Source organism: Ovis aries, chromosome 15, assembly GCF_016772045.2.
Source record: "Ovis aries strain OAR_USU_Benz2616 breed Rambouillet chromosome 15, ARS-UI_Ramb_v3.0, whole genome shotgun sequence".
Taxonomy (NCBI): Eukaryota; Metazoa; Chordata; class Mammalia; order Artiodactyla; family Bovidae; genus Ovis; species Ovis aries.
This window is the reverse complement of record NC_056068.1, coordinates 29,904,231-29,925,907: the sequence shown is the minus strand read 5'-3', so window position 1 is coordinate 29,925,907 and position 21,677 is coordinate 29,904,231. Positions and strand designations below refer to the sequence as shown.

The 21,677-nt window shown below is 51.9% G+C and overlaps 1 long non-coding RNA gene across 11 annotated transcripts in view; it reads right to left on the bottom strand.

The window, feature by feature from the left end:
- Positions 1 to 21,677, bottom strand: part of LOC121816679 (uncharacterized) — a 106,759-nt gene that overhangs the window by 23,866 nt on the left and 61,216 nt on the right. For 2 of the 11 annotated variants that reach the window (XR_009596603.1, XR_009596606.1), the window contains exon 2: positions 14,585 to 14,876. The exons of the other annotated variants lie outside the window; for them this stretch is intronic. This is a non-coding gene — a long non-coding RNA (uncharacterized LOC121816679). The remainder of the gene's footprint in view (positions 1 to 14,584; positions 14,877 to 21,677) is intronic. 11 annotated transcript variants of the gene reach the window in all.

Genomic DNA, 21,677 nt, shown 5'->3' with positions numbered 1-21,677 from the left:
CTCCCCACTGTCCTGCTCCCTGCCAAGTCCCCTCCTGTGGCTGTTAGGAGGAGCGAGCCAGCAGTGCCACACCTGTCATGTTAGACAGATCCCCAGGAAGAGGACAGAGACAAGAGCTTTATCCTTTCATCTTTGGGGAGGATCCTGCCGGCTGCATCCCCTGCGAGCTCTCAGAGACCCCACCTCACCTCCCCCCCCCCCCCCCCCCCCCCCCCCCCCGCACCAGGAGGTTGGTTGGAGGAAGGTCTCTTGCTCCCCATCCAGTACCATCTGCTTCCCATCTCCTGGGCTGGAATGCAGGACAAATCGATCCTGGGGTGGGAGTGGCAGGGGCTTCAGTGACCGCCTCCCTGCCAGCCACCCCAGCGGCATCTCCTTTCAGTGAAATCCACACCATACCCCCCCTGAGAAAAGCGGGTGGGGATGCTGGAAGCCTACACGGAGGCCCAGCAGCAAGCCCTCCAGCTCCTCTGGGGCAAGACCACACCCTCCACACCTAGGAATGGGGCTGGAAGAGTTAGAGGCGGGAGTAGGAGAAGCTAGCAGCTGCTGGCAGCTGGCTGGGCTCCTCACTCAAAGGCCAAACCCAGCACCCCAGACTGTGTTTGGATATTGATAGTTGAATGAGATGCAAATTGGTCGCTTAAGCGGTCACTTCCTCAGTTTTCCAGGCTGTCCATTTAAGTTAATTTTTAATTTGTGCAGGCAATAAATGCTTAATTACATTATTAATACATTGGAAGAGAGCAATGGACAGGATGTCCTAATTGGCATTTAACTAGAACGTTCCGGCAAATTAGCCAAGACTTTCTGTGGCAGTGGAAGGAGGGCAAGCCGATTAGTCCCAGGCACAGCCTCTCCAGGTTGGCGAAGCCAGACCCAGCCCCATCCCCCAGGGCACCAGAAGGCTGGGACATACCTAGCTTTCTAGTCGAGCTAGGCTTTGGAAGAATATCCAGCTAGTTAGGGTACTTCCCTGGTGGCTCAGACAGTAAAGCGTCTGTCTACAATGTGGGAGACCTGGGTTCGATCCCTGGGTCGGGAAGATCTGCTGGAGAAGGAAATGGCAATCCACTCCAGTACTATTGCCTGGAAAATCCCATGGACAGAGGAGCCTGGTAGGTTACAGTCCATGGGGTCGCAAAGAGTCGGACACAACTGAGCGACTTCACTTTCACTTTCACTTTAGAGTACTTCTGCCCAAACCTCAGCCCTTGCCCTCATCCCCTACCCATCTCCACCCTCAGCAGAGCAGAGGACCAGACCCTGGATGGCTTAGACACAGGATTCATCTGAGAGGCTAAGGTCCCCCTGGGGTGTGCCCATCAGTGCCCTACCTCAACTATGGGACTAGAACTTAGATAGCTGGGTGGCCAGAGCTCCTCTCTGGAAATCATGGCAGCCTCTCTCCCATCCTCCTTACCTTACCCTCTGCAGATGGTTAAGGGAAAGAACTTGATGAATTGAAGGATTCCTTTACCCTTTCGTGAAATCCACTCATTTGGCCACCCTGAGCCAGGCACTGTGCCACACTGTGATAGTCCTACCCAGAATCCCTGTTTCCAAAGAGTTCAGATCCTCCAGGGTCTTAAACCATGCCACGCTAGCCACGGACTGAAGCAAAGCCATGTGCAAAGTGCCGTGGTTGCACTGAACAGCCAAGCCTAATTTTGTCTGGGAAGGTCTGAAAGGTTTGTAGATGAGGTCACATGTCCCCTGGGGCTCGAAGGATGTGTAGGAGTTCTCCAGACCAGAGGTATACTAAGAGTATTCCAGGCCAACTTGCAATTTAGCATCTTATATTCAGTTCAGTTCAGTCACTCAGTTTTGTCCGACTCTTTGAGACCCCATGAATCACAGCACGCCAGGCCTCCCTGTCCATCACCAACTCCTGGAGTTCACTCAGACTCACGTCCATCTAGTTGGTGATGCCATCCAGCCATCTCATCCCCTGTTGTCCCCTTCTCCTCCTGCCCCCAATCCCTCCCAGGATCAGGGTCTTTTCCGATGATTCAACTCTTCGCATGAGGTGGCCAAAGTACTGGAGTTTTAGCCTTAGTATCAGTCCTTCCAATGAACACCCAGGACTGATCTCCTTTAGAACGGACTGGTTGGACCTCCTTGCAGTCCAAGGGACTCTCAAGAGTCTTCTCCAACACCACAGTTCAAAAGCATCAATTCTTCAGTGCTCAGCTTTCTTCACAGTCCAACTCTCACATCCATACATGACCACAGGAAAAACCATAGCCTTGACTAGACAGACCTCTGTTGACAAAGTAATGTCTCTGCTTTTGAATATGCTATCTAGATTGGTCATAACTTTCCTTCCAAGGAGCAAGCGTCTTTTAATTTCATGGCTGCAATCACCCTCTGCAGTGATCTTATATTAATTGTTCTAAAAGAGATCATTCTAGTTCAATACACTGATTCAGCACATGGAGAACTGAAGCCTAGAAAGGAAACTAAAGTTTGGCAACCAGACCATCAGAAAGCATGTGCTGAACATGCTAAAGGGCAAGACCGTGTGCAGTAGGAGCAGGAGGAGTCCAGCGGAAGGAGTAGCACCAGGCACGAGTGTCTCAGTTCCCTGCCGCCGGGGTGGTGTGAACACCCACGGGGCATAAACAGGGCTTTCAGAAGCCACGCTTGGTGTCAAGTGGAGCCGTCAAAGCCCACTAGAGCCCATGGGGATGACTTCCTAGAAGAAGCAAAGTGACTCTGGTCCGAATTCTGATGTAGTTTTTTATCCCACCCCACCAAGCAAGCAACTCAGTTCTAACAGAACCTACCCAGAGGTAGTATCAGATCTCACAAGCTGAGGGCTCAGCCTCAGAAGACTTCTCCTGCTTCAGGCGCCAGTCACAAGTCCAGATGGTTTCCCTGTGCTTTCGACCTACTGGCTAAGAAATCAGAGGTTCCCATGATTCCCTCCCTACCTTTGATTAATTTGCTAGAGCAGCTCATAGATTTAGGAAAATGGTTTACTCACTAGATAACTGGTTTAGTGTAAAAGGATCCAAACCAGGAACAGCCAGATGGAAGAGATGCAGAGGGCAAGGTATACAGGAAGGGGCATGAATCCTCCATGCCCTCTCCAGGAAGTACCCTCTCCCAGCACAAAAAGTCCCTCCAAACCCGTCCTTTTGGGGTTTTATGGAGGCTTCATCACATAGGCATGATCAATTAACTTATTGGCCATTGGTGACTGAACTCAGTTTTCAGCCCCTCTCCCCTCCCCAGATATCAGGGATGGGGCTGAAAATTCCCAGCCCCTAATCGCATGGTTCATTCGCCTGGCAACCAATCCGGATCCTAGGTGCTTTCCCAAAGTCAACTCATTAACATGGACTCAAATGTGGTTGAAAGGGGTGTCTTAAGAAAATCAAGACACTTTTGTCACTCCTATTCCCTAGGAAATTTCAAAAGTTTTAGGATTTGTACCAGGAACAGGATGAAGGTCAAGTATATACTCCCTGTTATAAGTCATAATATCGCAGGTGGTGTCTGTGCTGGTTTTGTGGAAAGAAAGGCACACAGTTGGGTGGGAAAGTGGAGGAGAAAGGGGCTCTGGGGAAGCTTGAGGAAAGTGCTCACAGCCAGACTCCTCAACAACCCCCTCTGCCCTGTCCCCATAGCCAGAGGCTTCTGGGGAGCAGCTCTTGGCCTCCACCTTAGTCCTGGCTTATACGACCCTCAAACCTTACTTTCCGTGTTGATTGACAGTCCTGATGCCACACCCTTGGTCAAATCCTACTCCCCCAACCCTCCACCATCAACTCCCAGATGAGAAACTGCAGGCACCACCTTCTCCCTCCCCTCCTCTCTGCCAGCCACTCCTCCCCAGCTGGAGGGTGCCCTCCCTTCATTCCCTGGGGCCTCATCTACCCTGGCCCCACAGGCCCGGCTGCATCCAAGCTCCTCTTGAGCTGGGAAACATCTAGGAATGGGGACACATTGCTTGGCTCAGGAACCAGCCCCAGGGCATCATCAACACACATATCACAGGCTCCACTGAGCCAGAGAACTCAACCCTGGACACACAACCTAAATCACCTAGGGATTTTAAATATCAAATATCCAGGCCCCACCCCAGGCCAGTAGGATCAGAGCTCTGGAGTGGGCCCCAGACAGGTATATTTTCAAAAAACACCCAAGAGGTCCAATGGACAGCCAGATTCAGAGCCCCTAGTGTAGAGGCAGAGGTCATCTGAAGTGTCAATCATGAGGAAGAGGCAAATCTTAAGAAACTGGGACTGAAGGGTGGGAAGGTGGGCACGTTGGTGCATTAAGGCACAGAAGAGTTTGAGTACCAAATATGCTATGTACCATCATCATCATCAATTGTCTTCATCATCCTCATCCTCATCCCGCCTGAGACGGGATCCAGGTGACAGTGACCGCAACAGAGGCCAGTCCCTGGAGGAAATTGAGGAGCCAGGATGGAGCTGTGCTTGTAATGCTAACAAAGCAGATTTTCTGGTTTCAGAACATTTCTGAACCCTTGGCCTCTGGGCACCTGTCAGAAAGCAAAGTGGGATTCTGAAAGCCCAGGCAGGCAGTCCTGCAGGTCCATCCCGAATGGAGACCTTGCTCCATAGGGTTGCCACCTTAGAAGAAGTGAATGAAGTTTATGAAGAAAAGTGACAGTCCCCTCAGGGCCCTGTGAACAGATGAGGGAGGGCCCTCCGAGAGAGGTGCAGGGGGAGGCAGCACCCCAGGAGCCCTTTCCTCTCTGCCCGAGGACTGGCTGGAGGACCCCCTCCAGCCCCCAGAGCCTTCTCTGAGCAAGGTGTTCTATTCCACAGGGAACACAGACCTTGGGGGGGATGACTTAACTCAGGCTGACTGCAGGCTGGGGTGCCCTCAGCCTGAACTCCTCGCACACACACTGTCCCCTCAGTTAGTGGCCAGCTCATCTCCATGGGGCCTTCAGCCGCAAGAGAGCCTCCATGGATGAGAAAAGAGTCAGCAAGTGATGGAGCCACACCAGCTGCCTCCCCACCAGGCTGCACGCCCTTGTGGGCAGGCATCTTGACTTATCCATCCCTAGCACCCATCCCAGGGAGGGCAAAGCAGGTGGCCAATAAACATTCAACAAACTGAACTCATCCAAGTGAGAGTCACGAAGCTTTGCAGGGGGCGTGGCCCAAACTCTCCGAGGGAGGGCTGTCCCCAAGCACCCCTGGTGCCTCTAAAGATGGGCAGCTCACTACCTCTGGAGCTAAGCCCCACCACCAGAGGGCCACTTTTCTATTCAGACGAAATTTCCCTCCCACGTTTTACCCATTAGTCTAGGTATTTCCCAGAGAAGATACACAGCCTGGCCTTCCTAGGACAGTCCTTCACTTCTCAGTTGGCTCAGAGGTGAAGAACCCACCTGACAATGCAGGAGACCCAGTTCAATCCTTGGGTCGGGAAGATCCCCTGGAGGAGGGCATGGCAACCCACTCCAGTATTCTTGCCAGAGAAATACCTTGGACAGAGGAACTTAGCGGGCTATAGTCCATGGGGTCACAGAGATTTGCACACGACTGAGAGGCTAAACAACAACAACTCCTGTCCAAACCTCGTTTCCGTAGGTTTCTTCCTCTGCTCTAGGCATCAGGCCACTTCGCGACACATCTGTTAGGACCCCGGACTCAGGAGTCGGGCAAACCTGGGTTCAAGTCTTGGCTGAGTTGACCAATAGCTGTGAGAAAGTATTATCACAATGCCCAGCACAGAGAAAGTCTCAAACCTGCATCAAAAATGCCTGTAATCTTTGAACCTGGGCAGTCATAGAGCATCTAGCTATAAACATTCATTGATTGTAACAAATACGCAGCTCTGGTGTGGGATTTAGGTAGCAGTGGCTGTGAACATTTGAGGGGCAGGGGGATATATGGGAAGTCTCTGTATCTTTCACTCAATTTTGCCAGAAACTTAAAACTGCTCTAAAAACAGCCTTTAAAAAAATCCCAGCTACTCCAGCTGTTCCTTAAAAAAAAAAAAAAAAAACATTACCGGCTCCCTCCCATTCTGAGGGCCAGGGCATAAATACAGTTTCCTGGAACTGATCTGACCAGCAGGGGGTGGGGGTGGAGGAGTAGGGGATTATCTGCATGTCTTCTCTGAACCTGGTCTACTCTCTCTTGCTCTGTGGGCACAGCCAACCCGGCTGACCTCATGGTGGTGGCATGGACCACAGAGGGACTTCATTCTGGTGGTTAAATCTCTGGATGGATGGTGGGTAGACGGATGAGTAAGCCTGTGAGTCTTTTTTGGTGTGCTGCCTCTAAGCAGATCTCTCTCCCCCTGTGCTTGGGCTGTCTATTTTTTTTTCCCCCTAAATGTGGTGATTTTCATATATCTCTGCTGTGTTTTATCTTAATGACAGAGGCGGCATTTCAGCCTGTTGTGATTCTTTCAGATGCTGGTTCTATCATCAGTTTAGTTCACAGCAGACATTTATTGAAAACCTGGTGAAAGGAAAGAGGCAGGGCTTTAAGGTCCGATGGCCTCAATTCAATCCCTAGTTCTACCACTAGTGGGCTGTGTGGACCTTGGGCAAGTCGCTTGCCTTCCCTGGACTTTATTTCTCAATCCAGGTGGACAGAATTCTGGGATAAATAAAGATAGCTATATATAGAGAAAGTTCATTGTAAAGTAGATAACAGTGGCACCCACCACAGAGGGCTGCTGTAGGGATTAAAGGAGAATCATCCTTTGGGTTTCCCTGGTGACTCAGATGGTAAAGTATCTGCCTACAGGGCAGGAGGCCCAGGTTTGATCCCTGGATTGGGAAGATCCCCTGGAAAAGGTCATGACAAGTATTCTTGCCTGGATAATTCCATGGACAGAGGAGACTTGCAGGGGGGTCTATGGAATCACAAAGAGTCAGACACAGCTAAGCAGCTAACACTTTCACATCCTTGTAAGGTACTTAACACAATGCCAGGAACAGAGTGAGTGCTCAGTTAAGCTAGGATAATATTAGCTCTTACTATTATTTTTACCACTGAGCGTCTTCCCTAAGCAGCAGCAAACTGCAGCAGGGAAACAGAACCTGTCATGGAAACTTCAGGCATTAGGACTCTTACCAAGTCCAGGTAGAATCCCAGCTATACGCCTTCCTGGCTATGGGGTGACCACTGAGTTTCTTCCTCCCTGATTTGCATCATCTTACATGACTAGCTGCTAGCTGGTGGGAGGGACACCCTCACGACCGTGGCCTTGGTGGGGATCCCTGCGCTAAGATATCTCTTGGTGGTGGGGAACTGGGGCCAGCTGCGGGAACACGAGGCCACATTTTCTCCAGAGCAGGCTCTTTGATCCCTGGGTCAGGAAGACTCCCTGGAGGAGGACTTGGCGACCAACCCACTCCAGTGTTCTTGCCTGGGAAATCCCATGAACAGAGAAGCCTGGCAAGGTGTCGTCCATGGGGTTGCAAAAGAGTGAGAACGACTTAGTGACTAAACAACAACAAATTCTTAGCTTTAAAAAATGTTGATTACAGATGACAAACACTATAGTGTCAAATCTTTTTTTTTTTTTTTTTTTTTAAGCCCTGGTCTGGAATGCGTCAGCAAGGTGGTGTCTGGGGTTGAGCCTGGGGTGTGTCCTATTTTCTTCGAGCTCTTCATATTATTTTATGTATTTATTTGTTTTTGGACACGAACCCTGCAGTGGAAGCATGGAGTCCTAACCACTGGACCACCAGGGAATTCCCAAAGTGTCAAACCTTAAGGGAACAGCTTTATATGTATACATCCATGTCATATATGGGCTTGCCTGGTGGCTCAGAGGGTAAAGCATCCGCCTGCAATGCGGGAGGCCGGGGTTTGATCCCCGTGTTGAGAAGATTCCATGGAGGAGGGCATGGCAACCCACTCAAGTATTCTTGCCTGGAAGAATCTCATGGACAGAGGAGCCTGGCAAGGCAGCAGTCCATGGGGTTGCAAAAAGACAGACATGACTGAGTGACTAAGCACACATATCATATATAAACACCCTTGTCGGATCAAGTCACAGAGGCTCGCTCAAACTCCCTCCCAGGCAACACCCCCATTCTGGAACGTCACATAAATGGAATCATACAGAGTGTGTACTTACTTGTGTGTCTGGGTTGCTCCACTCAATCCGCTGTCTGTGCGATGTACCTGTGTGGTGTGTTTTTCCTTATTCCACTGTGTGAATGTGCCTCAAGACAGCCCTCTACCCTGACCTCAGGGGATATACATGTGGTTTCCAGCTTGGGGCAATTACGAGTAAAATTACTACAAAGAAGCTTGTATGTGACTTTGGGGCACTTACTCATTTCTCTTTTGTGTGTGTGCAAGGGCGGAATTAGGATTAGTACGTGGGCGTGTGCCAAGTCACGTCAGTTGTGTCCCACTCTTTCCAACCCAACGGTCTGTAGCCCATGGCTCCTCTGCCTCTGTCTCTGTTCCAGGCAAGAACACTGGAGTGCGTTGCCATGCCCTCCTCCAGGGGATCTTCCCAACCCAAGGACTGAATCTGTGTCTCCTGAGGCTCCTGCATTGCAGGCAGATTCTTTCCCCCTGAGCCACCGGGGAAGCCCACTAGGATTAACGGATACAGCCAGCTTTCCAAAATGGTTGTGCCAATGTATGCTCCAGTGTAGGAGGGTTCTGATGTCCCTACCTCCTTGCCCACACTTGATATCATCTTGTCCTTCTAGATTTAGCCATCTGCCAAGGGCATAGTGGTATCTCATTGTGATTTTAATTTGAATTTCCCTGAAGACTAAGGATGTCGACACTTCCATAAGACTATCAGAGATTTGGAGTTTTGTAAGGATCCTCGACTTAAAAAAAATTGTTTTAATAAATTGTCATGCATTCTCTGGAGGGTCCATCCAGCCACACTGTGGTCCTCTGAGGTTGGGTCCCTGTTTTGGGTTCCTAGGAGGCTTTGGGGGGTGAGGACAGGATGAGTAGATCCAGAGGACGAGGAAGAAAGGAGAAGTCCCAGAGCAGCAGGGGAAAGGGCCAGGAATCAGGAATTCTGAGACAAGACACAAAGCAACGCCCTGTGACTGGAATGAGCTGTTGAAGGGTCATGATGATGACGCCAGGTGGAATGAGTGGAGAGACCTTCCTTTGCTTTACACAATCGATTCATAAGCAATGCAGATTTCCTGGAGTTTCACCAAAAAGGAGGCAGAGGACCGTGAGCCACACCCAGATGGGCTTTTCACATTAGTCATTAGACTATAATGGGTTGGCATGGAAGTGCAGGTGGTCAGGGCTGGACCACAAGCAGGAGGCAGGGAACATGCTAGAAAGATGCCTGGACTAGGAGCCAGGATGCTGAGCTCTGCTTCCTCTTTCTGCCGCTTCTCACAGAGTGACCTTGAGCAACACCCTTCACCTCTCTGATTCCAATACTTTATACACATGGAACAAGGAGCCGGGGAGATGGGAGCTTGGTGGCCTCTCCTGGGCAATCCCTGCAGATAAAGCCAGGCTGGGGTGACAGGTCCCCGGCAGCCCCGACAGTGATGAATCACTGTGCCCCATTCCATCGCCTCTATCCACTGTAACTGATTCTGAGGCCAGGTGTCTGGGGTGGTATTGGGCAGGGGCAGCTTCCAGAAGAGTCTGGCTTGCTGTGGCAGGGGGAACATGGAGGAGTGTAGGCACTAGCCCCCTCACTGGTGAGAATAACCCCTGCCACCCTCTTCTGCAGAGAAGTGACGGATCTGCTCTGCTAGTAGAGCAGAGATTCAAGCCTCCAGAAAAGCTGAGTAGAGAAGGGGTCCCCACTGGGAATGGGCTCCCTGTGTCTCCTCTGACAGCACACTTAGGGAGTACAGTGAAGTCACTCAGTCGTGTCCAACTCTTTGCGACCCCATGGACTGTAGCCTATCAGGCTCCTCTGTCCATGGGATTTTCCAGGCAATAGTCCTGGAGTGGGTTGCCATTTCTTTCTCCAGGGGATCTTCCCAACCCAGGGATTGAACCCAGGTCTCCTGCATTGTAGACACCAGGCAAGTCACTTAGGGAGTACCAGCTGCTATCTCTATCTCCAGGGTTTTCCTACGAAGTTCACCCTAGGAAGATTTGGAGTTTTGATCAATGATAAGTGTGAGTCCCTTATATTCAGATCTTTCAGGAGACATCGCACGCTTGCAAGGGAACTGCAGTCCAGAGCTGGTTGGGACTGTTCCTCCTGCAGGCTCTGAGGAAAAGCGGCACACAGGGCCTCCCTGCCTGGAAAGGCTCACCCTCCAACACCCACTGCCTCCTCTTGTGCGTTTCCTGCCATCACGCCCCAGGGATCAGCCTCTCCCTTCCGAGCCTGGGTCCCCGAGTGCCCCGCCATGTGCCCTATCCCACTGCCCCTACAGCACAACTTGTGCTGATTCCAAGCAAGACATCTATCTACCTACTTGAGAATTACAGACCGTGAGAACCAGAGCAACCTCAAAGATCTTTTGCCCCAACCCACAAATGGCTACACTGAGTCCCAGAAAGTTAACAACAGTAAGAATTCCTCACATTTATATAATCTTTGGAAATTACAAAGTGAATGGAGGTCTTTTAATAATAGCTAAGACTTATCACTCAGTGAGTGCCAGGCACTGTTTAAATTACTTTAGGGTATTAAATCCTTACCTCAGATTTAGAATTACTATTACCATTATTACCAGGGAAATGAAGAGAGTTACCAAAAGTCATAGAACTTGCTGGTAGGGAGCTGGGCTTCACATCCAGTCAGTCTGGCCTCGGAGGCCACTGAACTATCCTGCCCACAGTCTCTCCTAAAGGGCAGCGCCATGTCCTGACCACATAGTGCAGAAGGGGTCACACCAGCCTAACTTCTGGGGGGATTGTGGGCCTGACACAGGTTTCAGTACACAAAGCACCAAGAGTCCCAGGTGGGGTCCACCGAGCTTTCGGGAACCATGCTTGGGAGCAGATGGAGTCATTAGAGGCAGGCAGGGCTCATGCGAAAAGATTTCCTAGAAAAGACGGTATTAGAGGCGACATTGTGAAATGGAAGTGACCTGAAGTTGTAGAATATCCAGCACAGGGAGGCTCTCCAGATAAATGTTTGTAGCCAGAATCAGCTAGACTAGACCAAGAGCCCTGGGCAGCTGGAAGGAAGTTGGCATCCCAGGATCCTTGCAGCCAGCTGGGGAGATAAGCAAGAGGCTTCATTTAGCTAAGGACTAACCAGACGCCCAGAGAGGCTAAATGTCTGCCCCACAGTCACACAGGCGGTAGGTAGTAGACTGATAACTTGGACCTAGGCCTTCTGACTCCAAGTCGAGTGCTGTTTGCTCTATATTGAACCTCCCCTTAATAAAAAACAAAATCAGGATTTCCCTGGTGGTCCAGTGGTTCAGAATCTGCCTTGCAAAGCAGGGACATGGGTTCCATCCCTGGTCAGGGAGCCACGATCCCACCTGCCTCAGGGCAACTAAGCCCATGAGTCACAACTAGAGAGAAGCCTGCGTGACACAGCTACTGAGCCTGCAGGCTACAACTAGAGAGCCACAGCTGGAGAGTCCGTCTGCCCCAGTGAGAGATCCCACATGCTGCAACCAAGACCTGACCCAGCCAGATAAATAAATAGAGAGAGAGGGGAGACAAAATGCCACCAGGGCCATAGTTTTACGCCGGCTTATAACTTACAAAATGCTGGAACATACATGATCCTCTTTGAGGTTATTCTGGATTCCTGAAGCCCAGCCTAGGTGCATGCAAACATAGGTGGATGGGCCCAGTTTGGGAGTGATGTAGGCCCAGGTTCAGTCACCAAACCTGTCTCTTAAGAGCTTGGTGATTTGGGGCAAGTGGAATGAATTAGAGATAATAAGACCTACTATGAGGGCAGGTGCTAGGATGCCTGTGGCCCATGCGCAGGAAATCCCATCCCACACTGCCCCCAACCCACACCCCCCATGCCCCCACCCAGACGCCCACGCCCCATCCAAGTCTGACTTCTTCCAATATTTCTCCCAAGAAGGACCCAGAGTGCAGGTGTAACCATATTTTTTTTTCTCTCGAGTTTGTTTTCCCCTCAACTTGAGAGATGTGAACAAATTAAATCTTCTATCTGAGTCTTCCCATAGTGCTACTCAGAGAACTTGCCAGAACTAAGCTACCCCACTCCTTCTCTGGCTTCCCAGGTGGCGCTGGTACTAAAGAACCCACCTGCCAAAGCAGGAGACATAAGGGATGTAGGTTTAGTCTCTGGGTCTAGTAGATCCCCTGGAGGAGGGCATGGCAACCCACTCCAGTATTCTTGCCTGGAGAATCCCCATGGACAGAGGAGCCTGGTGGGCTACAGTTTATAAGGTCAAACAGAGTCAGACACGAAAAGCAACTTTGCACACACCCACTCTTTCGCCCCTCTGCAGAGGTGTCCAGATCCCAACACCCTCCAGATTTCCGAAGCCTTCGGCACTACGACTCCCAACCCCAGGCACTGGAGCTCATCCTCTCCCCTGCCCAATGCACACCCTCTGAGAACCTGAGCTCCTCCTGAGCAGGTGCAACTGTGCCTTCCACCTTGAGGAGACCCAGAGAAGCACCATTGAATTTCATGGCATTTTAGCATAAGAATTTCCATATCTAAATCCCCTGATTTCAATGACTGCAGACAGCACTGGGATCACTGTCAATACACACTTGATTCGGGGGATTTGCCACAAGGAGAGGGCCCCTGCCCAGGATGGACAGACAGCTAGAACATCAATACCCCTGACTCCCAGGGAGACAGAGATAGCCCCTTAGCTTCTAGTTCTTTTGCTTCCAGAATCTAGCCTTTTCATGTCCCCTTCCCCTTGCAGCCCCACCTGGCAGCCTCCAGCACCCCCAGTCTACCTGGCTAAGGTGTCCCTGTAGAGACGCTTCTGCTTGTCCTGCTGTGTCCCCATGAACTCCAGAATCACCTCTAGCTATCTCCTATGTACCCTGCAAAAGTGGTCCAACCTGGAGGGAGATGCAGGTGGGCGGGATAGGCACCTCTGAGAGACTAAATGGGGAAGGAACCACAGGCAGATCAGCTCTGCCCCGGTGGCTCAAAACGTGGATCCCAGCAAATGCGGTCACCACCTCCCTGTGACTTTGGGAAAAGCCTCTTCTCTCCAGCCTCTCAGTTTCCTCATCTATAAAGCTGTGGTGTCCATCCTTGCTCTATTTCCTAAGACTACATGAAAGACACAAAACTGCAAGCAAAAGCCCTTTTGTAAACCATGACGTTCTGGGCCAAAGTGAAGGATCACCATTATGTATTGAGCTTCCAAGGCCATTCCCCACGGAGGAGGCGTCAAGGCCCTGCTAGAATACCTCCAGTGACAGACCTCACTTCCTCCCAGGGCAGCCCACGTCTCCTGCTAGCAGTGCTGACCTTCAGAGATTTCTAGCAGGTCTGTGGCTAGACTGTAAATTACATTAGGAAAAGAAGTCGGTCCTCCATGATCTCGATATATTTCCTGTTCTTCCAATTCTCCTAGTAGCACTCCTTTTGAAAATTGCTCATCTTGTCCCAGATGAAATAGAGTGGAAGGAGTCTCTTCATAGGTAGTGAGGGTTGCGGCAGGAAATTTAGGGGAGGGGGTTTGGGCTGTGAGGACCCTTCCCCCAAAAGAGCCAGAGCATGTTGAAAGGGAGACCAGGAGGGGAAGAACTTGAAAGGGTTGGAGGGGCAAGCCCTTCCCCAGCCAACCCTCAAATCATGCAGGTGAAGTCCTGAGCTTTGTAGGTAGGTAAGGGTCCTTTTCCCTGGAGAAGGGCATGGCAGCCCATGCCAGTATTCTTGCCTGGAGAATCCCATGGACAGAAGAGCCTTTGCCACAGCCCATGGTGTGGCAAAGAATTGACCGTGACTGAAGAGACTTAGCATGCACGTATGCAAGTGTCCCTTTGGGCACCCACCAAGACTAGGAAGAGATATCGGTCCCCAAAACAGAGAGCAAGGGCTTGAACAAGAGGCTGTCTCTGAGACTGGAGCAGTGTGTATGTTAGGGTGGGGGAGGGGCAGTCAGGCTGCAGCTCCACCCACCACTGGCACCCCGACCACGACCACGCCTGGTGGCTCAGCCTGCTCTGGAATCCGCAGACTATTGTAGCCTTCAGTCCAACCCCCGGTTCCCTAGGGATTGTCTCAACTGCCCTTGACCTCACATTTTTCTATTCCATGCAGAGATCTGATATCACTGCGCCACAGTGGGGCAGGGTCAGACTTGGCTGCTTTAATGCTGTCACTGGCGCCATCTCACCCTAACCCCAGGGAGGCAGGCCATAGATGTAAGGGCTGCAAGCAGGCTAGAAGAGAGAGGAGGCTCCCTCAGGGCCACCCTGGCCCACTGGATAGCCCCCCACCTGAAGGAACAGCAGAGGCTCCATCAGTGCAGGAAGTTAGGTGGCTGGGGAGCCTGGCTGAGACCTCAGGTGACCCCAACCCCAAGCCAGTGAGGTTTGGTTTCCCTGCGAGCAAAGCCTGGGGGTGGGGCGGTGGCTTCACTCTACCCAGCTCTCCTGCTGCTGGGCGCTGGACCAGGGCTCCAGAGGGCAGCAGTGGGGGGATGATGGACGAGGATCTACTGGGGCTGGAAGAATCCGGAGCTCACCTCAGGCAGCTGGTCCCTCCAGTGCCATCCAGACAAAGGAGAGAACCAGCATTGTGCTTCAGAGCTGGAAGACTGAGGATACCGCTGATGCTACAGCACTGCGTGTGGGCCACTCCACGCCAGGAGTTCCATGTGCGCTATCTCACGTGTTTCCACCATTTCCCCATTTCACAGAGGAAAAGACCGAGGCTCAGAACAGCATTAGAAATACTGGAGCATCCAGGCCACTATTTTCCCTACTGCACGGGTCCGCCTTCTCAGATGCAGCCCTTCTTTCTCCTTCAAAGCAGCCCTTTGTGAGAAGGGGAGGGAGGGAGGAGTTAGGAGCTGGTGAGGAGGCACCAGGGAGTCAGGAGGGAGTGTCCGCATAAAGTGTGTGACAGACACACTGCTTCCCTGTGCCCCTCAGCCCTCCCCACCTGGCTGGGCAATAGCTGTGCTCATCTTCCTCCCTCCGCAAGGGCTAGAGGTCAGCTCCCTGCCTGGCAGGGTCCCGGACAGGGAGATGGCCCCTCTCCCCACAGGAATGTGTGTGAAATCCCAGTAACTCTCTCCAGCTGGGCCTGACTTTGGAGGGGGCTTCAGGAGCAAACCCTGTGGTGAGGGGTTGGCTCCTGGGAAAGTTAGCTGCCCCCCAACTTCCCCCACCCCTACCATCCCCCCCCACTCCTTTCTCCTCCTAATGAAAACTCAAGGTGTGCAAGGCTGGGTGGGAGGGGCTGGGAGCATGCAGACACTGAGGAGAATGTTCCAGATGGCAGGAAGCCTGTGTGCAATGTGGGAAGTGACTGTCCTCAACCCTCCCCAGGAGTGTCAAGTCTCTCTCACACATAGACACATATGTTGATATATATACACACATATACCTATACATATACACACATGCACACATATGTGTACACCCACATATGTACACACACACACACACACACACACACACACACACACACTATGTCCTAAGGTCCTCACAGACCTAGACAAGTTGAATTTGCAGATCGTGACCGATAAGGGACTAAGGAAAGTTAAAGGTAAGGAAGAGAGGCCACAGGCAGGATTAAAGCAAGGTTCCCAGCCTCAGCTGCCTGGGAGCTGCCCAAGGAGCAGACACATCCCCTGCCTTCCTGGAACCAATGCTTATTAAGCACTGAATGGGCACAGGCCTTCTGCTGAGGACTCTGACATGAATTAGCTCATCTCTGCCCAACAACCCTGTCGTGAGTCCCATTTTAGAGATGATAACACTGAGGCTCAGAGAATTTGAGTGACTTGCCCAAGATTCTACAGCTATGTAAGTGACAAACTCAAGAGAGAGCTGGCCTGTCTTCCCCTGCAGAAGACCCTCATCAAGGCCACTTAGAGCTCTGTGCTGAGGACCTGGACCCCTGGGTGCCTATCTCACTTTCATTGTCAGTGAGATGTGTGAACTTGGGCATTTTATTAAACTTCTCTGAGCCTCCAGTTAGCCATCTGTCAACAGAGGCAAAGGCATCAAATGAGGTAATTTAAGTAAAAGCATATGTAAGATATGCTTCCCTGGTGGCTCAGATGATAAAGAATCTGCCTGCAATGTGGGAGACTCAGGTTCAATCCCTGGATTGGGAAGATCCCCTGGAGTAGGAAATGGCAACCCACTCCAGTATTGTTGCCTGGAGAATCCCATGGACAGAGAAGCCTGGCTGGCTACAGTCCATGGAATCACAAAGAGTTGGACACAGTGAGTGACTAACACTTTCACTTCCATATTATATATGATAACATACTGAGGTGGCCACAAGTGTAATCTGACCCAGCATGCTAGCTTAGGGAAGAAGCCAGGACTCCAGGGAGGGGAGAAGCACCAACATCATCATCACCAACATCATCACCAACATCCTCATGATCACCAACGTCACCAACATCATTACAATCAATATGCATTTATTGAGTAGCTCATAACAAAATAGCAGCCATTTATTACGTATTGACTATGTGCCAGACACTGTGCTAAGCACTTTTCATAATTCATGTGTGCTCCAGACAAACAGCATGGGAGTCAGACACAAGGGATAAAAGAGGATGGGGTTGCAGAGCTCAGAGCCCCCAGCCTCCACCCAGAGGCGCTCAAGAAGGTGATTGCAAACTGATCTTCACTTGAGTGCAGAACCACAGCAAATTCCGTGGGCAAATATAAAAGACTTTTTCTCTAATACCAACACACCAGGGCAGAGGCAAAGATGAAGTACAACCAAGCCCAGGGCTGAGGAAGAAATCAGAAGCCTACCCCAGGGAAGAGGCAGGCAGGTCTCCTAGCAGCTCCAGCTCCTAAGGTCAGCCTCCTAGATCTGTAGCCCAAAGCGAGAAGGTAGTGGTGGGCGGGGGGGGGGGGGGGGGGGGGGGGGGCCTGGCTGAGTTCAAGTCATTCTGACCAGGTGGTCATGCTGGCTGATGGGGCTCTGTAAGAGTAGAGGGCTCTGTAACTTTCTCTCAGTTCCAGGTCTCTGAGTGGACTTCCTCACCACCTGGGTCACAAGCAAGCACCTGAAAGGGTTCTCTTCTGTAAGAACCGAGTCGAGGGGTGGAGTGGGTGTGTCCCCCCTCCTTGGCAAGGAGAGAGGATATTCCCACGACCCCCCAGGGTGATGGTAGAGCAGCCGCTCAGCTTGGGGTCCCGGGAAAAAAGCATTGAAATGAGAGAGAGAGACAGGGAGACAGAGCTAGAGCAAGCTGAACCCAGAGTTCTGGCCAACAGGAAGAAGCCACTCTAGCCACCCTGGGCTGGAGAAAGGGCCAGGGGTACTCTGACCCTGCGGGCAGGCCCTCAGCAGTGTAATCAGCCCCGCCCCCAGTCATTCCTATGTGCTAGCATCCACACCAATTCCAGACACCCACTTCCTCTGAGCTCCTGGTCCCCCAGAAACACCTGTTCTGCCTGTGCCACAGAGGCAAGCAGAAGGCAGCTGGACCCAGGACAGCTTCATGGGCAGAGAGGCCAAGTGCTCTCTGAGGAGTCCTGGTAGGGCAGCCCACAGGAGGGCCCAGGTCAGTCCAGCTCCTGAGAAAGCAGTGTCCACAGGCAGGGGCAGCAGGAGAGAGCGTGGATCTCTGAGCCAGGTCCGCCTGCTATGTACCTCTCCCCAGACTCCTGCCCTGTCTATCCCCTCTTGCACCCCACTTCCAAGCCAGAGCCAATGCTTGGAGTTTCCTTTCTATGTCCCACATCTGACACCCATGTCCCTGCGACACTGCATGTCCTGCCTACCTTGTTCTTCTGCCTTTATTCTCCTGGAGAGCTCCTATTGTGCTTTCAAAACCCCACTCAAAAGGTCCCTCAGTCATGAACCCATGAATTCCCAGAGCTAATCATTCTCTTCCCTACACCTGTCCTGGACCTTGGACAGACTTCTCTTGAGGAATGAACCATAAAATAGAGTGTTTATTTGCGTACAGGTCTGATTCCCCCATTAGCCAGGGGGCAGGCGCATGGCACATAGAAGGTGTCAGGATATGTTTACGGAACTGAGCAAAAGGCAACAGGCAGACACGTGCATCCTGTGAGGCAGATGTCTGGGTCCACTTTCCACCACCAAGCAAAGGCTGGGGCTCAGGCCCACTGGGGCCTGACTGAGAAGGGGGTGGCAGGTAGAAGCAGACTGAGATTGTTGGACACTTGTGGGGGATCCAAAGCCTCTCCCACCCCCCACAGTGGGGCCTCAGTGCAGCAGGCAGATCTGGCTCCAAGAAGAACCAAGTCCTGGACTGTCTTTGGCCTGCAGGACCCTTGTCTAAACCTAGGTGTGCGTTTATCTCCCAGCTGGGGATTTCAGTTTCCCAGTCTGAGACCCCAAAACCAGGAATGACAGGTGAGAACATTAAGGCTTAGGGGATGTCACTGGTGAAACCCCAGAGACAGGTAAGGAGGAGTTGGTTGGGGGTCACCCTTGGGGCATGAGCCGGGATAGATGCTGACTCTGCCTCGGGAGGGGAGGTTCTGGGATACACTGACCAGGCCTTGCTGGCACAGTTGTTGCTGTTTAGTTGCTAATTTGTGTCCAACACTTTGTGACTCCATGGACTGCAGCACACCAGGCTCCCCTGTTTTTCACTATCTCCCGGAGTTTGCAAATCCATATCCATTGAGTTGATGATGTCGTCCAACCATCTCATCTTCTGTTGCCCCCTTCTTGTCCTACCCTCAATCTTTCCCAGCATCGGGGTCTTTTCCAGTTAACAGGCTCTTCTCATCAGGAGGCCCAAGTGTTGGAACTTCAACTTTAGCATCAGTCCTTCCAATGAATATTCAGGACTGATCTCCTTTAGGATTGGCTGATTTGATCTCCTTGCTGTCCAAGGGACTCTCAAGAGTCTTCTACAGTACCACAATTCAAAAGCATCAATTCTTCAGCACTCAGCCTTCTTTATGGTCCAATATGACTAGTGGAAAAAAATATAGCTTTGATTATATGGACCTTTGTCACCAAAGTGATATCACTGGTTTTTAATACGCTATCTGGGATGGTCATAGCTTTTCTTCCAAGGAGCAAGCGTCTTTTAATTTCATGGCTGCAGTCACCATCTTCAGTGATTTTGAAGCCCAAGAAAATGGTGACTCAGATGGTGGTGATGACACAGGAGGAAAAGACTTCAGAAGTCGACTTGGATCCAGTTTCAGCCCTTAAATTCCTAGCTGTGGGACTCTGGACAATTGACTTAACCTCTCTGAGCCTTCTCAGTAGAATAAAGCCTATGACCAACCTCGGCCCAGCACCCAGCCTGGCTCACAGGAGCTGCTCTCTGGAGGCCCCTCGTCCCTCCCTCACACCATGATTCCCAGCTCTCCCAGCCCCTAAGCCCAGCCCTGGCCAGCCCGCTTGTTTGCAGGTGATAGTCCTGCCCTAACACCTGTGGAGCTGGGGGCTGGGGCTAGGGGGACGGATTTGTCCCAGTGTAACCAGAGAGTGTCTGGGGGCACAGCGCCAGGGCTCCAGCTGGGGCCAGCACCGGGCCCCCCTCCCAGCTGTCAAGGGGAGAAGACCCAGAGACAAAGCAACTAGGGGAGAGTGGGTACAGGGCTGTGTCTGGTGAGGGAGAGGGGATGGCAACTCCATGTGTGCGAGGGACTAGGATGGCTGAAAAGACCCCGTGGACAGGTCGGGGAACGTTACACAGATGCAGGTTCCAGTGCCCACTCTGCCACTGACTGGCTTGGTGACCTTGGGAGAAGCACTTAACCTCTCTGAGCCTCATTTTGCTCACTGGGAACAGCATGATCTAATTTTGCAGCCTTGAAGTGAGGATCAAATGAACCCCAAGTCAGCCAAGGTGCCAGGCAGCGCCTGGCATGCTGGAGACTTCAGGTCGATTTTCCTCTTTGCCTGCTCCTTTTCCCATCCCCATCTCCCGTTTTCCCTCCACTATTATTTCTCCTTCCAGGGTGATGCCCTCCAGGTAGAGCAGGCAGGGCCCAGGGGCTCAAAGAGAACTTGCGCTTATGTTTTCAGAGAGTAGGACGTGGACAGAGGGCAATTTGAAGAGACAAAGTCAGTTTTCCCCTCTGGCCCTGGTACCCTTGAGGCCCTCTCTCCAGCATCCCACCCTTTTAGGCCCTTAATTTCTGTAATGACCACCTTTAGTGCCTTTACAGACTCATTTGCCTATGTTATTATTTGCTCTGTCAGCATGTTATAAGGCCCCTTAGAAAGACAGCTGCCTCCCTTGCTGAAGTGGCCCAGAGTCACTGAGAAGGTGATGGGTGAGAGGCCCTGGGAGAGGGCACTGGGAAGCAGGGAGCGAGGCCAGGGCTGACACGAAGCTGTCTCTCCCTCCAGCCTGGATCCCACACAGGCCTGGCCCACCCAGCTGAACTGACTGCGGCAGGAGAAAAAACCTGAACTTGGTGAGCTAGGCAGGGTGTCTTCACTTATGCATCTTTGTTGCCCAGCATCAGAATAGTGCTTTGGAACACAGTAGATGCACAGTAAATGCTTGCCAAACCAAAAGAGACGCACAGCCAGAAGGTGCAGAAGTGAAGGCAGGAAGGCTTGAGGACAAAGAAGAGGAGCCAGGGAGGAATGATGGTGAGTGCTAAGAAGCTAAAACTAAGGGGAAAGGAGACAAAGTTTGTTTAATGGATTGCAGTGCCCCAGCCCGAGAGTCCGAGAAAGGAGAGGAGAGACAGTGCTGGGGGAGCGTAAGGGCCCGTGGAGTCTGGGGCTCCCGAGTCCCTATAATACACACACAGGCAGACACTGCCCTTCCAACAGGACCACAGCCCACCAGCTGTGGATGGACGGATGCTGCGCCAGAGCTTCTGCAAAGTGTCTGCCTTCCAATTACTTTCAGGAGCCCGGCCAGAGGGGCTGCAGATTCACTGGGAGCCAAGCTGGTACCGAGGGCTCTGCCAGACACCTCCTCCTTCAGGGCATTGGGATGGAGCAGAGAGAGAGAGACAGAGAGGCAGGTGCTTGTCAATCCCGCTTCAGGGAATTAATTGGCTCCATGATGTTTATTGCAAACTGCAATTTAGCATCTCTATTCAGGTGCTCTCCTGTTTAATTACATATAGGATGGGGCGGGGAGGAAGGAAGGAAGAAAGTGTGTGATTTTCTCCTCAGTCCCTTCCTTCCTGGGTGTTGGGAGGGTCAGAGGTGAGAAATGGAGCCCAGCAGAGGGAGGGAAGAGAAAGGCCTGGCACTGTGCTTGGCTTCCCATGCCAAGCCTGGGCCAGCAGGGCCAGCCAGAAAGCAGCACATGCCCCTGGCCCCAGGCTTCGTCCCAACAGCTTCATGGTGTCCTCATCTTTAGGGACCGCAGTGGCCCCTGCTCAGGCTGAGAAATCCTTCAACAGACCTTCACAACCTCCCAGGCCCTTCTCTTTCCGAGGCTCAGAGAGGCTGGGTCCTTTGCCCAGGTCATCACAGAGCAAGTTGAGAGGGACTGCAACCTGCCCCAGCCCTACTTTCCACCCCTGGGACCAGCGCTCCCTGGGCAATGGCCCGGTAGGTCCAGACAGTGGGCGGCTTAATCCCCCTCACTTTTGACCCCGGCCCTGTGGGGTTTTCACCTTCTCAGTACTGGACAGACTAGATTTCCCCCAAGGATCCCCATCAACCTCAAG